General features: G+C 43.3%; 1 protein-coding gene across 2 annotated transcripts in view; it reads right to left on the reverse strand.

Annotated features, from left to right (window-relative positions):
- Positions 1–14,554, reverse strand: part of TBL1X (transducin beta like 1 X-linked) — a 196,054-nt gene extending 181,500 nt beyond the window's left edge. Inside the window, exon 1 of one of the 2 annotated variants that reach the window (XM_071430567.1) lies at positions 13,810–14,554. The gene's annotated coding sequence lies outside the window, so the exon portion shown is untranslated. Of the gene's footprint in view, positions 1–13,159; positions 13,179–13,809 lie in introns of those variants that run through there. The other variant, XM_071430568.1, reaches the window with a different exon arrangement.
- Between the last annotated feature and the right edge of the window lie 2 nt (positions 14,555–14,556).

Genomic DNA, 14,556 nt, shown 5'->3' on the forward strand with positions numbered 1-14,556 from the left:
ATATTTTTTAACATAACGCTTTATTTAACTTCGGGAAGAAAGATGGAGGTGATCTTTTGTTGTCAGAATGTTATGATGCATCCCTGTACTAAGACAAATTATTTATCCAGGTACTAAGCAGCACCAACTCCTCTGACTTCAACTGGAGCTGTACCTATCCAAGGCTTCTGATAAACAAGCCACTTATTTAGCTATTTATATTCAAAAATGTTGGCTTCTAAATCACGCAGCCAGTACACATGCTACAGACACCAATTATTAACAACATAATCAGCATGAGCCATAGCCACTGTACAAACAGTCTCGAGTGTCTGTCATAAAAGCACAGAAATAATGAGGTGCAGGTAATGTTCCTGTTTACTTCCATTTAGGTTAAACTCAACAGTCTGATCTCGCCTGACAGCAACCCTAAAAAACCTCTGGCTTTAGATCCAGGTTGCTACAGGATGAGAACAGCACTTTTTTTCCTAAAAACATAGTCAAGAGAAACATCACCAGTTTATCCAAATTGCTGGTGATGTAGCTGAAGAAGCCCACAGCTTTTCCAAAAAATGCCTCTTAATGCAGCTTAGATGGCAGTCACAGCTATGCAAGAGACTTTTAAGCAATTTGCTTAAAACTGTATGGTCTGAATTACCTTTTGCACTGTATGTGCTAGAATGGTCCTAAGACTGAAGGTAGCAGCTGTTACCTCAGTGGGACTGTCTTTTTTGTGTTTGCCACTGTGATATGGTAATATTTCTGGAGGGCAACACGTTCTGTTTGGAAAGCATTTACAACAAGAAGTTGGGCCATGTCAAGTCCTAGTGACAAAGCAAGTTGCTTGAGTGACAAAGTGGCATTACTGCACCTCTTGGAATAAAGCAATAATTTCACACATAGCATACAGCTTTAAGAAACCCAAGAAAGCAAGCTTCAGGGAAGGAAATGGCATGTATACAAATATTGATAATAAATAATAATAAACAGAAGGTCTGTTCATTACATTATGCAGAACCTGGAAGAAATCATTATTCATCTGCTTGCCTGCTCAGTCTACTTCAGTGCAGGCTGCAGGAAATAATTTCCAATACTGGGGAAAAAAAAAAAAAAAAAAAAAGTCATGCAGGTGGATGGCTTTCTGTATCTGATTTCATCAGGACTCTGAAATAGAAGTGCTGGAAACCAGAATGATCAAATGAAAGACTATAAAGCAGATTAAGCCTACCACAAAATAAATTTTTAAAATGCATGTATATACACGCATTACACAGAAATGAGAAAAAAGGAGTCATCCTCAGCTCCTTGACCCAATGGTTATCATGCTGAAAACAGAAAATCTAGTTAGCAAAAATATTTTGACTAGGCAACTTTCCCTTTGGAACAAACTAGCAAGACAAAAGGAGTCAAATTTATTTTGTCCTTTTATAGGCAACTCTTTGAGAAATTATAGCAATAGTCCTAGCTTCCAGTATTTCTAGAAATGTCATATATTAATTATAAAGGGCAGTTAATATTTTCTTCTTATGCACACACACAAAAAGGTAAAACAGTTTAATACATTTCAATCTGAGAGATTAACACATTATTATTTACTTTTATTGGCATTGTGCCCAAATACCCCAGATCTGCAAGACTGATAGTGAAAAGGAAAATATTTCAGGCCTCAAAGAGAGCAGATCTATGGTTGCCTGGAATGTGTAAACAGCCAGAGCCTGTTTTACTTCCCACCCCCACTCTCACCATACACACCTCCTCTACCTCACCCCTCCTAACATTAGCAAGGAGTGCTGCTCTCAAGCAAAGGAGAGAACACAAATGTAGTAACATCAAGTAACAAAATTCTTGACATTTTAAGATGCAAGAATTTGGATTTACTGAAATCAGATGTTGCCATATAAATAGCTGTAGTCTAAAAACAAAACCAGTACTGCATAAGACCCTGAAAATAAAGAAAGATCAGTTGAGCAGGCTTCCTATATGACAGACCTGGTAAACACAAACTAAGGGAATCCAAATGTTTCCCCACAGATTATTCTTTGTGCAATTAAAGATCAGCCAATCTGTATTCTATCAGAGAAAATACAGTTCACAGTCCTACATAAGAGAAGGGATATTTTCATAAATATCTACACAACGTAACCAAACTGATGCCAAAATGTAATGTTGGTATAAATTATCTTCTGAGAAAACAAGGATCATTACTTGCATAATGACATATACACCCACAAAGCAGTAAGTCATAAAAATAGATATCATCACATCTTAAAGAAGTTTACAACATAATTAGACCATTTTTTAAAACCCTTTAAATCTGTGGACCAATAAAGATACCCTGCACAGTAAAACTGAACAATGACAACAGACTTCCTTCTTTTTTTTAACCTCACAGTTCTCTATAAAAACAACCCTGTGTACCCCAGTAGCCTGCAAGCCATGATTTGAAACTACAGAATTACAGAACTGGTAAATATTACTGTGGTTATTTACCTAAGTAGCTTTCGTCTTCAAAACCAAATCAAACCAAAATATGCCAAAAAAAAAAAAAAAAGGTAACAACATTGCTGAACAAATGGCTGTATATGATGGGAAGCTCGAAAAACCCAAATGAATAAAAAGGGAAAACATGGGGGGAAAAAATAAATGTAGTGGTCTATGGTCAAACACTGAAAGGCAGTCCCATGATGTTGTTGACAAATAACAGGTCACACAGCGTTCCCACTTTTCCTTCTATTAATTTCACCGGTTTTATGAACACATTTGGCAAACAGTCAAAAGAACACATCCATAGACTAATGAGGGTAAAATGCTGGCTCAAAGGAGACGTGAGCAAATGCTCTGTCAGTAGACTATTTGCAAACAGTTGAAATCAATAATAAATTCAACCTAACCAAATGCAATGCATACAAACAGAAATTAAAAGACTGAGGCAATTGGCAAATACATGAATGATGTTTCAGGCCACAGGGCACACTTTCTCACATACGTTAGCACTTTAAATAGGCTGGCAAGACATTGGCTCCACTTGAGACACCAGAATGTACCATATGTACTTCCAAAGACAAAAATAACAGTTAGGACAATGCTAATAGCATAAGTAGCTACGTATTTCTTTAAGACAACTATTTGTAGGATGTTTGAGTCATTAAATGAAAAAATGTTAGAAAATTAATATTTAAAGTGAAAAAAAGAAATGTCACGATCCTTCTGGGTAATTTTCCTGATCTACTGCAGTCAAACACAGAGCAATCACCCCAGAGAAAAACAGCAAATTAGAATAAAAAAGGTTGGTAATTCTCTCCACAGAGGCTTTGGTGCTTGCAGCCCTTACACAAGACAAGCATCCAGTGCCAGTCCCAACGTACTGGGCTTTGGATGTGGTAGGTCTCATTTGGCAGAACACTTTTGAGACTACCCATGGTCCAGACAGGCCATGAGACCATCCTGCTGCCAATGCCTGCCAGCCATTGCTAGAGTTTGTTACACCTTGTGACATGGCCTTGCCTGAAAAACTAAGGGCACTTCACTGAAAAAAGGTCATAGGTTCCAACCATCCACCTGTGCAGGCCACTTATCAGTGTATATATACTTGCAACCAAGTCTTACGCTTTATACTGCAAAATATTAGGCCCAGTAAATTTTGACATAGCCAACACAGCTCCTGCACATTTTGAAGAAACCAGGCTCTAAATATCAACTTCATGTCTGCCATCTAAAAGAAACTTCCAAGAGCATGGAGAAGATTCAGATAAGAACAGTACTCAAAAGAGACTGTGGAAGTTATGCCATACAAGAAACCCTACTTATGTGGGCTAGGGGAAAGGAGAGGGACACTGCAATCTCCACTTCATTACAGGAACGCTGCCTGTTGGGACTAAAGCTAAAATCACATGTATCATCTGCTGCTATAAAAAAGGCTCAGAAATGTTTACTTCATCAGTCAAGAATCTGTGCTGCCATCATATAAGGCCTGACCCTAGAAATCTCCTGCACATCCAAACACATTTTTGCAACATCAGGCCATAGATACAACAGGCATTGCTGAATGTTCAGAACACAAATGTACCATCAACTCTGTCCTTGCTGGAGTTAAAGACTGTGTCACACAGAAAATATCCATTAAAATGAAACCTCTTAAATTCCACTGCAAACCCCAAAAGATTTTTGCTGTGGTGGAGGGAGGTAATTAAAAGAAAGGTTTAAAAGCAATTACAAAAAGCTTGAAGAAAAGAAAAAACAACAAAGGCTTGTTCTGAGGCAAACTAATACCCTAAACCCAACTCCGTTAGCAAGGAAACTAACTTACAGATTAATAGAAGATTAACAAATTAAAGCAGTCATTACTTCTAACTCTAAACTGAACACTGAAAGGGAGAAAAAACCTTTTTGTTCCATAATTTTCCTTTGATACTTTGCTATCCTAGAGGATAAACTGATGGAAAAATGGGATTATACTTTATTAAGTACAGCTTAACATTCACATGTTTTAATAAACTAGCAACAAAATAAACTGGCAATGTGCTTTGCTGTTTAAAATTCTTCAAAAGTTGTCATTCATAAAGTCTTCATAGCAATTCTGTAGTACAACATTGCACTATAAGTTGAATGTAAATGATTTACCCAGCTGTGAAAAGGTGTGCCCTATCAATTGCCTTGTGAGGTTGTTAAAGGAACAGATCTCTTATTTCTTTCCATAGATATATATATATTCGAATTTACATTTAAAAAAAGGAAAAATGTTGTCTTTCAAAAGCTCATGGCAAAATGAATACAGGAGCAAATAACTACAAAATCATTCACTGCAATTATCTGAGCACATTTTAAACAGGTAGAAGATACAGGTCACTATATTATTTTTAGTAAGAGGAAATTAAATTTCTTTCACACTGGACTCCATGTACACAGACATCTGCTGTGCACAACAAATCTTATCTACAAAGCCATCATTCAGCGCCCATGATCAAACTGACAATTCACAATTGCATTTAACATGTTGTCATTAGAGAACACAGAACACTTCCATGTTTCAAGTGTTTTTTAAACTTTTTCTTTAAACTTATTTTTTAAAATACATGCTGCTGGTAACATAGTAGATACCAGGAAGAATTTATCACTTGGCCTAAGCAAAATTTAAAATAAAAGATTGAATCCACAGTGAGGCACATATGCATACAAATACGGAAAACATTACAAAAACCAGGCATGCACAAAAAGCCATTTCTGTAACCACAAAATAACATATTATAAAGTACCCTCATATAATGCCATTATACTACCATCAAAACACTGAAGAAATGCACAGGATTAAGTGTTTTGAAGACATGCCACCTTAGCCAAGCAAAAAAAACCCCAAAAAACCAAAACAGCTGTCCACTTGATGGTCAGCCAGTTAAAAACAGTGAATCGCAGCTTTTGAGGTGGCCTACTCCCACTCACCTTCCTCCTCCTTGGAAACTGCCCAGGAGGGCTTAAGCTACATTCCACATTTTTTTCTAACCTCTACCCAGCGCTACCAGACTAGGTAGTAAAGACAGGATGGTGGTCTCCCAGAAAGTAATTTTCATTCATCAGCAGTGAGGGAAACCATTATGTTAATGCTTTAGTAAATTTGAGCTGTATGTAATGAATAGGTTCTTTCCTTCCATTCCAATACTGCATTTTGGGCCACCCTTTCAGCTTCAGTGTTTTTTTTCTCCAAGCACATCAAATCCTGTGAGAATGAAGCTGGATGAATTTTTATGATACACTGTCATGCACTAATTTTAAACTAATTGGCTCATTTAAATTAACTGATTATGTAAGACATTTACTGATACTAGCGGAAGTATCAGAGCTGAGAGTGTTTGGGTTTTTTAGTACAAAACCAGATTCCTCCAAATACAAATTAGCATTGTTATTGAGTTACAACACCAGCAGCCCAAACAAACCCAGTAGTAGTCAAAATGAAAATAAAGGAACCTTGAATAGTTTTCACAGAATGATATAAAATCTGTCTTGTGAACACCATGCAATGTTACTAAAAACGTACTTGCTTCTGCTCCTTGCTTTCATTTTTTGAGAACTGGCATAGGAAAGAAGATGTTTTCCTCATCAGAATAATCCTCAGGCATGCCTTTTATCTGTGCCTCCCAGATTACAGTATTTTAAAGTCACCAACTGAAAAAGTAAACTATACAAACTACAGATGCTCTTACATTAAAAAAGGACAAAAGTAAAGCCAGAAAGTTAAAAAAAAGCCAAAAAAAAACCAAACAAAACCACTCAAAAAGTCAAAACAAAACCAAATAGGAAAGTTAACATACAAGAAGAGATATTTGAGTCCACATAGTTAGCAGCATTACCAATATCTTCTGAAATATTTAGAAAATATTTCATGTGTTTCAACCAATTCCATATCCAAATTCTTAGAGGTCTAACTCATGTGTGCATGTAAAATAGGCATGAAAAGGGTTAAAGTTTGTTTTGTGACTGTAAAAAGCAACAGATAAATATCCTTGGAAACTAATCCCCCCAGTATGAACCGGCACTGTCTGTGCTTGGATTCCCAGCCCTAACTTGTCAGCAAACTCACCTTATCTGTGGAGAACACTATGGAGGAGGGCAATTTTACCTCAATCCCTCTGTCAAGATCAGGGTTTAAATTTTACTTCTAAGAGCAACCAAAAACCAAATAATAATAATAAAAAAATTAAAAGGAGGAAAAAATGAAGATAACATAATTCTGATGTTTGAATGCATGTCCCAGCCCCAGCTGTCACCTCCTGGTCTCACCAGGCTCAGTTAGAGGTAGGAGCACAGTATGCACTCCTGACCTTGCCACATCTCAACGAGCACATAATTAAAGGGTGCTGCACCTCTGCCTTCTCCCAAAACCTGACATCCAGCCTGGCCCAGCCTACAGTCATTTCACTGGCTCTGCAACACCTCTGGTGCTGCTGACCTGAGCACATCCTAGTGCAGGGTGTGAGAGTCAGGGTGTGCACGCTGCCACCACTCTCCAGCGTCAGGGTTACACCTTTTTTCTCCAAAACTATTTTTTGGACTGCCTTAAGGCTATCCATGTACGTGTATATATGTGCATATGCATGCACTCACAACAGTTAGTATAGTTCATTTGAAACAATTAATATTTGTGAAACTGCCTTCTGTTCAACAATCCCAGCTGAGACTATGTGCTAACACAAGTCTAATACTAATGGGTCTCTGGACACACACATCCCCTCTGCCAGTAGCAACCTGACTAAAACCATTCATACAATGAACAAGCAACTTGTAGCTGCTAAATGACACTGAAACTATCGTGTTGTTATAACAATTCCTCATTCTGTTACCAACACACATGAGTTTACAAAAGAAAAAAATCCATATTTTTACTTCACTTTATAAAAATCTCCTGTATTTATTAACTGCACACTGTGCCAGTCAATTCTTTTGGAAGAACATCTTTCCAATTATTTTGCTGTAGGCTATGGGGCTGTGTTCAAATTAGCACAAACTCAGCAGTGGACACTTCTAAGCATGAAGCACAACAACACTGCATACATGCTAATCACATCAATGCAACTGCTCCCTTTCAGTGGGGCCTCTGTAACATGACTTTGATTTGGAAATATAAATCATAAATAGTTTGCTTCACACTTGAACTAGAGAATATTCTGCAGGGTCCCTATTCAATGGCAAAGGATTGATGAAGAGCTGATGGTGCTACACAGCAAAATATAGCAGAAGCCAGTTTGTCACTGTACATCCAGTGCAGTCTGCTGCCTTCAAAAAGGAGTACAACAAATGCATTATGCTGCAGAATGACAAAAGGAATCTATCCACCAAAGTAAAATCCTCTTTGTTTTCTTGAAGACAATGTCAAAGCATATTTCCCAAGTAATTTAAATGTCTAAGGGAAAAATGTTGCTTTTTTGCTCTATCGGTAATTTATTGGAGGTATGGGAAAGTTATATTTCAATACAAAAAACCCTATAAAATCATGTTACTACATTTTTTTCCATTTAATAGAGTTATGATTTTATATAACAGAACATCTTCTAATGTCTCTTCACAGTGGTAAGAGGTTAAACTGTAACTAAGAATTAGCAGCTGAAATGAAACTTAGTTCAGTAACAGCAATCACACTTTAAATGGCACTGGAGTGATGTATAGAGCAACTGTTACATACTAATGGAGAACACTGGTCTTGTTTCACCTTCCAACAGCAAAGGGTCAGTCAAACTCCCTACTTAGAAGAGAGTATTTTGATATGCATATATAGAGAATTATTAGACATTATTAGTACTGCTCATCTGCTCAGGAACAGGGCCCAAGTCATGTCATCTAAGCATCAAGGCACTGCTCATCCACATGAACTTTGCCTAGCAAATGACTAAAGTTCAACACCCAAGCCAAAATGTAGTTCAACACCCAAGCCAAAATGTAGTTATGCAATGCACTTAGCTAAAATATTAAAATAATTGTTTCTTCCTACTACAGTACTATCATGATTTTGTACTGCATGAATAGCACAGGGTTCTTGGCAGAAATTTCCACTGTGACTTCATACAAAATTATGACGTTTTACAAGCACTCCAGTTGAAACAGGACACATATTAATTATTCACACTAACAATAGAGACAGTCAAGAAATGAGGTTAAACATCATGATGCCCCTTTAACCGCAAAAAGTGGACAGGATTATAAAGATGGAAGCCACATCCTCAGATGCACCCAACCCCAAGCTGCCTCAAAGTATAGAAAGGGACTGGTAGCTGGGACCCCAACAGAAGGTAACAGAGGCAATATATTTTTCTCCTCTCAAAAAACAAATGAAGAGATGCAATAACTATTGCTACAGGCCAGTATTTTTATTATTACTTAAAATAAATACAAATACGCATAGGAAAAGCGGCTCAAGAAAAGCAGTGTAAAAGGCCTGTGCACCTTTACTTTCAACAACTGTCACATACCCATTGTGGAATTAAACGTGCTTTTGGTAAACTAGCAGAAGCAAATTTATATTTCTACAGAATTATTAAACATTAGTACCTATAATTTATAAATCTCTGTCTAGGACAAAATCTCTACACATGAAGACAACTGGTAAGAAACGATGATGTTTTCTTAATGAACAACCTTCTTTGACTGCTTCTAGCTTTTACACAGCCCTAACTTTGGGGGACTTCCTGTGACTGTAAGACAAAACACTATCAGTCATCCTTAAATGAAATTCCATTATATCAATGATCAGAGAACAACAACAAAAGCCTTTAAAATATTCTCTTGTATACTGAAGAAAAATAACCTAAACTGTACTTTTCACCTTTGTATGCTTGTTTCAGTGTCATTAAAATGACAGATTTTGTACTGACAGGAAGGCTGCTATTCCTTATGTACAGCCGTAGTTCCAATGTTTTTGTTTTATTTCAACCAACTTGTCCAAGTAGGCCATTTGGTAGAAACCTATAAATGGCACCCAGGGGGTCTGGGTTCTTGCTGTAAAGAGGTCAGCTATTTCCTCCTAACTAAAAATAGGAAAGATGAGGGAGGGAAAGAGGGAGTGGAGTTTTAATTTAGGAGCTGAAAAAAGAGTTTACAAAATTACTTCCATCTTGCCTCATAATGAAGATTATAAAAAAAAGAAGCTGTCCCAAGAGTTACAAAACCTGGATCGCTTTATAGGCAGGCTGGTGTACATAATCTAAAATACTAGGAATTAGAAGAGCAGTAGTAAAGGGAATCCAGGATATGGATGACGTTATGACGCCCACCCCTCTTTGGGCAGAGCAGACAGATTTACCAGCAGCAGCGCTGCCAGGTGTTAACAACTCTCCTCTCTCCTACCAGCTGAGATCACACCGTGGTCCTGCAGATAAAGCACTACAATCAGCTGCCGTTCCCCTGAGTCAGTTTTTTCCAGCATTTTCCCTCCTGGCTTTTTGTTTCCCTCACTTACATTACAACCTGTTTAGGGTGAGAACCACCGTCTATAATATTCCCCAAATGGCCCTGATTTGAATGGGGGCCCCTTGGCACTACTAAAATACAAACAGCATCAGTTTAACACAAGATGAATTCTAACTCTGGACTCGTAGCAGCAGCAAAGAGCAAGGGCTGGCAGCACTGAAGCGTGCACCGACCCCACTGCCTGCAGCAATCACCCGGCAACCTAAACCTAAACCTGGGAGGGCTTTTCCAGCCTCACCTCCACAATGAACCAAACCGAGCACACCGCTCAATCCACTGCTGACTTATCTCAGCTACTGAGAAATAAGATCCCATCCACAATGAGAGACATTCTTCTCTACTCCTTCCAAGCAAAGGGATGACAGGCCTTCAACAGCTGCTGCTGCCAGAGGACGGCTCTCTGTTCAGGAAGCTCTTCAGGAGCCATGGCACATCAGACATACCGAGCAGACAGCAGGTCTACTTCTGCTCCCTGTCATCACAAAAATGAGAAAAGCCCATCTGACAATCAGTGACAGGACCAAAACAGCATGAAACGGAATCAGGGGAGGTTTAGGTTAGATACCAGGCAAAGGTTTTTCATCCCAAGAGAGGCTGGGCACTGAAACAGGTTCCCCAGGAAAGAGATCACAGCACCAAGTCTGATAAGAGTTCAAAACACAGTGGGATTCTTGGGGCTGTCCTGCACAGGGTCAGGAGTTGGACTCAATCCTGGTGGGCCCCTTCTAACTCAGCATATTCTATGATTTGGTGAAAACTGGGCAAACTGGTGGAGCGGAACCTGACAACTCCAGGTGCCCCCTCCCTAGCAATGATTTAACTTAGTTTTGCTCCTTAGATACTTATTGCGGAGAATATCTGCAATCATTTAAAAATAAGATAAGCAGTAGCATAACTCACAGCAGTGACATAGCAGAGAACAGTGGAGTCATCTTACTCAGTTGGGTGGGGGAAGATGTATTCAGATGCCAACTTATCTCCCGAGGGCTTTTTTATGTCCTAAGAAACCTGGACAGTTGTGTAGTTGCCAGTCTTCACACGTATGTGTAATTTTTAATCCTCTTTGCTTCTGAGAGACACTTTTTCATCTCAGGGGGTGAAAAAAACAACCTTAAAATCATAGAATATACTGAGTTGGAAGGGGCCCACAAGGATCATCAAGTTCAAGTCCTGTCACTGCACAGGACATCCCAAGAATTACACCATGTGCCCAAGAGCATTGTCCAAATGCTTCTTGAGCCCCATCAGGCTTGCTGCTGTGATCTCTTCCCTGGGGAGTCTGTTCCAGTGCCCAACCACCCTCTGAGTGGAGAGTCTTTTCTTAACATCCAACCTAAACTTGCCCACACACTGCTGCAGGCCATTTCCTCGGGTCCAGTCACTGGTCACCACAGAGAAGAGTGTCTGCCCTGCTGCTTCCCTTCGTGAGGAAGCTGTAGACTGACTGCAATAAGGTCTCCACTCAGTCTCCTTAAAAATGAACAAGCCAAGGGACTTCAGCCACTCCTCATTCATAGGGCTTTCTCTCAAGGCTATTCACACCTCCATGGCCCTCCTTCGGAGACTCTCTGACAGCTGAATGTCTTTTGTATATTGCAGCCCCCAAAACTGCCCCCAGCACTCGAGGTGAGGCTGCCCCAGTGCAGAGCAGAGCAGGACAATCCCCTCCCTTGCCCAGCTGGCCATGCTGTGCCTGATGCCCCCAGGACAGGGCTGGCTCTCCTGGCTGCCAGGGCACTGCTGACTCATGGTCAACCTGCCATCAACCAGGAGCCCCAGGTCCCTTTCCTGGCACTGCTTTCCAGTCTCTCCTTCCTCAGTCTGTACATGCAGGGTTGCCCTACCCCTGGTTATTGCATAGCTCACTGAAGGTGTTAAACACTGAGACAACTACAGCAGCTCGGCTCAAATCTGCCCTGTTTTTACCATTATTACATATAGCACAAGAGAGCTTTAACGCATTTTTAATGTGATAGCATCCTCCCCCTCTTGCTTTCCTTTTTCCTCCCACGTCCTCTACAAATCTTCTGTGGGAAAGCTTCCCTGTTTTACTATTGCTGTCGTTGAGATGTTGCAATTATTATCTGTAATTGTTTAAAAAAAAAGCCAAACAAAAAAAACAACAACGCCAAAACACACACTAGAACAAATCTGGCTCTCTTTGCCAACAACATCTGCTATCACAGAATGGATATATTTAATTTAAAACCTGCCCAATGTCTCTGTACATGACAGAACACTGACTGCAGGACAGGGAGAGGCCTAAACCCAGTATGTGCAGTCACATGGTGCACAAGGTAGATGATGTTAAACCTTACACATCCACACAAGTAGTCTTGGTTAAAAGACCACAAATAAATGGGGTAAGAAAGAAAGATATGACATTTTATTTGTCAAGAGTAAAGACCTTGTATTTATCACCTACAATCAGATCTCCCTCTGGCACAACACATTTATTTTCATACTATTAGCCTAGAACACTAATCCTGAAATTTTAATTTTACACTCCATTTTATTTCAAATCATCAGTCTTTGCAATGGAATATTTTCGGTTTCTGCAAGATTATGCTGCAATATTTTCTTTTTTTGGAGGAGGTGGTGGGTGAGCCCCGCCGAGCAGCCGGCCTCCCCTCCCCCACCGCACACATCCACATCCACACTGCCAGGCTCGTGCGTCAGGGAGGGAGAAACGCCGTACGAATCCTCGTGGAGAACAGCACAGAGGCATGTTAAGGCAACACATAAAGGGCAGCCTTTATTCCGTCTAAACGCCGACTTTGAGGAATTAATATGCGAGCCGAACTTTTAGGGTGTGGCTTGGTGTTTTTGCCCCTCGTTGCGCCGTGCAGGATGCCTGCCCGAGAACCCAGCAACACACCACTAAATAGGTCAAGGGTCATTCGCTTTACATCACACCACACCGACATTCAGCCGCGCACCGAGCCCACCTCAGCCCCACCGCCGAGACTCAACGCGCACCGCAAAATGGGGACCGTGCCCGGCCCGGTGACAGCGCCGGGGGCAGGGCGCCCGCCCGCCCCGCCGCCCCGGGGCTGGGCTCGCCGGCCCGGGACGTGCAACAGGTCGGCGGCCCCGCAGCTCCGGCCCCGAGGGGCTCCCCGCACCCCGGCCCCGCCGGCGGCCGCGGCGCTGGCAGCGAGGCCGGGGGCAGCGCGGCTCGGGGGGCTGGGCCCGGGGCGGGGGGCGAGCAGCGAACTTGTTTACCTACTTGGAAGTAAACTTCGGTGTAGGGGAGCGACCGGCCCCTCCGCCCGCTGCTGATTCAAGCCCTGGCGATGAATGGGATCCCCTCCCCCACCCAGGCTCTGCAAACTCCACACTGGAGCGTGAATACCTCGCATTTCTCTCCCCCCCTCCCCGAGCAGTTATTATTTTTTTTTAATAACCCCCCCCATACATTAAAATACTGTCTCAGAAGTAGGGAGAAACTGCCCCCCTCCCCTCCCCCACGCCCCGGGGTCGCTCTGCCCGGGGGCAGCTGCAAAACACCCGCCACGGGTACGGCAGCCCCCCACACACACACATCACCTCGGCCCTGAGAAAACACCCCCAAAACCCCCAAACAGAACCCAAAACGTCCGGGCTGAGAAAACTTCGTCATAGCAAGCGGCAGTTGAGCGACCCCCTCCCCCCCGGGCGGGTCAGGCTGCAGAGGGGACGCCGGGGGGCAGCGGGCCCCGGGCTGGGCTGGGCTCGGGGGGCTGCGCCGGGAAGGACAAGCGTAAGAAAAGGGGGAAATTAAAAAAAAGAAATAATAATAATAATAATAATAATAATAATAATAATAATAAAAAAGCCGGGGGGAAAAAGAAACCACAACAGGGTCCCCGGGATGAATAATCCGCCTCGGGAACTCACCTCGCGGCGCAGCGGGCGTTAAAGGCACAGCTCCCGCTCCCGCGGGCGGGGAGAGCCCCAACTTCTGCGGGGGGCGGCGGCGCTGCTGCTGGCGGAGACTTTCCCTCACTTGCCGCGCATGGTGCAACTCCTCTTCCCCCGGGGTCCCGGCCAGCCTGCCAGGAGGCTGCGAATCCCCCCTCGCCGCCGCCGCACACGCCTCCTCCCCCCCCTCCGCGCGCACGGGCGGCACAAGGAAGTCCCGGAGAGTGGGATGGGGGAAACGGAAAGTTTTGGGGCGGAATGGCGGTGAGGGGGGGCTGACGGGGCCGGTGCGGACGCGCGGCGGCGGCGGGAGCAGCGCCGAGGGGGAGCCTCAGCCGCGCCCGGGGCCGCCGCCACCGGGCGGGAGCGAGGGAGGGGACGGCGGGGGAGGGGGCGCACCGGGAGGGCCGGGGCGGCTGGGGGGCGAACCGGCCGCGCCCTCCCCCACCTGCCTCGGTCCCGCACGCCGGGACGCGCAGCTCGAGGAGGCACCGCCGCCAACGCCCCCGGGGATGCCCCGGGGTGCCGCCAGCCCTCGCCCCGCCTGTGGTTATGTTGTGCTTTGACACCCCCCCCGCAACTGAAACCCGGTGACAAACCAGGCACGCACACACGGAGGGCGGCCCTCCCCTCCCCCGCCCGCCGGGCAGCGCCGCGTTCCCCGGTGCCGGCCCGGCGCGCGGTGCCCGCGGCCGCCCTCCGTGCCCCGCGCGCTCGGCCCCG

The sequence above is a fragment of the Agelaius tricolor genome, unplaced genomic scaffold, assembly GCF_023055355.1.
Source record: "Agelaius tricolor isolate 1412-34295 unplaced genomic scaffold, bAgeTri1.0.p SCAF_7, whole genome shotgun sequence".
Classification (NCBI taxonomy): domain Eukaryota; kingdom Metazoa; phylum Chordata; class Aves; order Passeriformes; family Icteridae; genus Agelaius; species Agelaius tricolor.